General features: G+C 40.1%; 1 non-coding gene across 1 annotated transcript; it reads left to right on the top strand.

The window, feature by feature from the left end:
• The first annotated feature begins 2,709 nt into the window (after nt 1-2,709).
• On the top strand, nt 2,710-2,841 carry LOC116631839. Its single transcript, XR_004299288.1, has one exon.
• Nucleotides 2,842-3,075: the final 234 nt, after the last annotated feature.

Here is a 3,075-nt window from a genome sequence, read left to right as displayed (position 1 = left end):
GTAACTAGTTACCTTATATCTGACCCCATGTCTAGATCTTGGAATTACAAACCCAAAGGAGAGTTTGGATCTTCGAAGCAGATTTGCTAACCCAAAACAGCTGCCTGCCACCAACAAACTTCACAGTGAAGACAGAAATAAATGTTTTATGTAATGATGTTATCATCGTACGAGCATCATATAAATGTAAAGATGGATATTTACAAAGAAATATCATTCATTCATTCAGTAAACATATAATGAATATCTCCTAGGTGCCAGGCACTTGGTTCTTGGTGCTTGGCAAACATAAATGAACCAGTTAAAGACCCTGCTCCTGTAGAACTTAATTCCTAGGAGTAAAACAGAAACTGATGGATATGAAAGAGAGAAAGAACATACTAGAAACAACAATCACTAGATAGTAAAGAATAAAGAAATAGAGTAAAATTAACTTGTTAAAAATCAAATCATGAGTTTAGGAGCTCTCAGTATAAAATATACAAATCCTGGGAAAAGAAAAGTTGGAGAATTTGACATCTCTCAGACCACTAGGAAAGAGAAATTTTCAGTAAAGGAAACCAAGGAGCATAATTAGAAAAGGGAGTGTAAGAATCTTCATGTTGGGTATCATATCAGTCAGAGTTCAACCAACAAAGCAGAACCAGTAGGAGATAAATATTAAGAGATTTGCTGAAATGAATTTGCTTCTGTGCCTATAGGAGTCAGCAAGCCAAGTCTGAAATCCATGGGGGGGTTGGGGGTGTGTCAGGAAGGGCACTAGCTGAAGCTCCAGTCCACAGACAGGATTTCTTCTCTCTGAGAAGCCTCAGTTCTGCTTTTAGAACATTTCAGTGGATTGAATCAAACCCAACCAGATTATCTAGGACAATCATCCTTCCTTAAAATCAACCAATTATGGACTTTACATCTACAAAATACCTTCACCACAACACCTTAACTAATGTTTAATTGAGTGACTGGGAAAGTAGCCTAGCCAAGTTGACATGTAAAACTGACCATTGCAGGTGTGAAGATAAAAAAAAAAAAGGACCCTACTTCATCAATGACTGAGAGAGAGTGAAATAGCTCATGAACAGAACATATGAAGCCCATTTCCCAACGAAGTGAAAGGGCTACCTTATTAGTATATGTCTACCATGTCACCCAGAAACCTACCTGTTAACTGTAACGGGTTTGAGGTTATTATGGAACACGAACCATGAAGCCCACAAACCTATCACTCACTTTACATAAACCAGAGTGGTCAGGGGCCATAACAGTTCTTCTATGTAAGCTGTAGCCTCTACTCTCTGTTCTCACGTCATACCTCAGGTTCTTGCCTTCCTTCCTTTGCCATATTCTTCCTTTCCCTGAGAAGAGCCTCACTATCTCTTTCCCCACCACACTCACTATACGACCACCACGTAACCTATCTTAACTCTTGCTGGACTTCTCACTGTCTAATGTATATAGTCATTTCTCATATGCACCTTATCTCCTCTCCTAGACTGTAACCTCTCTGAAGACAAGTGCCAATTCTTATTTACCGAAGCATATACGGCACATAGCGGAAACCCAAAGTGAGTTTCATGAATAAATAATGAGCAACTGAAAGAAGAACTATAAATGATACATTTTAAACAATGACTAAGATTTTGATAGAAAAACTCAAAAAGCCTCTACATAATTAATAGTAAGTGTCCAGCCAACTCAAGAGTTACATTTAAACGATCTCTAAGTTTGCAGAATGCCTTGGCGTCTCCTGCAATATTAATGCTCCAATTGAATGACACAATTAATTTTTGACCAACGTTAAAAGAAGAAAAGGAAAACTATGAAGTGAGAGTGTTGCAAAATTAATTCAAAATAGCAACTCACTTTTAGCTTAGAAACAAACACAACATATCTTTTAAGGAAAATTGAATCGCTTTTCACTGCATTATTGGTACAGGACTAGTATTTGGAGTAAATAACAATTTCTCATTAAAGTTACCACTGAATCTATATTGAATTTACTTTTTCATTGTCAATCACGCTCTCAAAACTGACATCATTGGGCATTATTAATGCAAAGGGCAAGTTTGATTTTATTTTTCAAGAGCAAAAAATGTTTCTATATCTAGTGTTATTACATTAGAATTAGAAAAAGGAGCATCTACTACTCTGTAGATGCTCGTCCAAAAATAGCTTCCCTGTGGGACTCCCTCTGACCTGAAACGCTTACCATGCAACTAACTATTGGACTGTGTATCTGTATAGTTCTCGAATATTTATATTTTCCTGATTATAAAAGCACTGTATATCCATTGCAGAAAATTTAGAAAAACAGAACAAAGATAAGAATCCGTTTACTTCTCATGACCAACTTTCCCTAACTTTGCCCTCAGCCTTGGTTGAGAAGCTCTTCTTGCTCACTGTTCCATCCCTTAACAATCAACATCCAAGCCTTAACCATAAAGTGAAACCAATTTTTCCCGAAGGCTTGACACATGACAGGGGTAATTAAGAATCCTACAAGCAGTGGCTTTACCTACAACAGCCAGGGCTCCAAACCCAACTCAACGTTCCTCTACCTTCCTCCTGCAGGCTCTCCCACCAGGGAGAAAGCCACTCAGTCTCACACTAGACACATGTCTAGATTTAAGTCCAGCTTGTGTTCATTAGGCTTATAGTAAACTCAATTTATATTCAGAGGTAAATCTCCATTAAGAAAAGAAACCCAGCCCCGGCCTCTCTCCCATGGGACTGTGAAGGGTCCCTTTTCTCCTCAGCCAGGGCTGGAGGCCAAGATCAGCCCTTGAGGATCATTGTTGGGGCTTGCAATGAGCTGGCAGCCTTGTTTTCCAGTCTCAGACACCTGTAGTTGCTGGGAGCCCCCACTTGGTCTATCCCAGGCCTGCTGACCCCATAGCCAGACTAGGGTCTGAAGGCCAGCACTGGGCATGGGACCTCTAGCTCTCCTTGGATGGTGCCAGGCTCTCATGAGCTGATCCTAGCCTGTGGTGCCCCAAAAATAGCTTGGCTCCCTGCCCGCCCCACAAGTTACACCTCACAAGTAAACTCACCTCAACAGGGTCCCACAGAGAATTGCGA

The sequence above is a fragment of the Phoca vitulina genome, unplaced genomic scaffold, assembly GCF_004348235.1.
Source record: "Phoca vitulina isolate PV1807 unplaced genomic scaffold, GSC_HSeal_1.0 scaffold5, whole genome shotgun sequence".
Lineage (NCBI taxonomy): Eukaryota > Metazoa > Chordata > Mammalia > Carnivora > Phocidae > Phoca > Phoca vitulina.
This window is presented reverse-complemented; position numbering and strand designations above follow the sequence as displayed.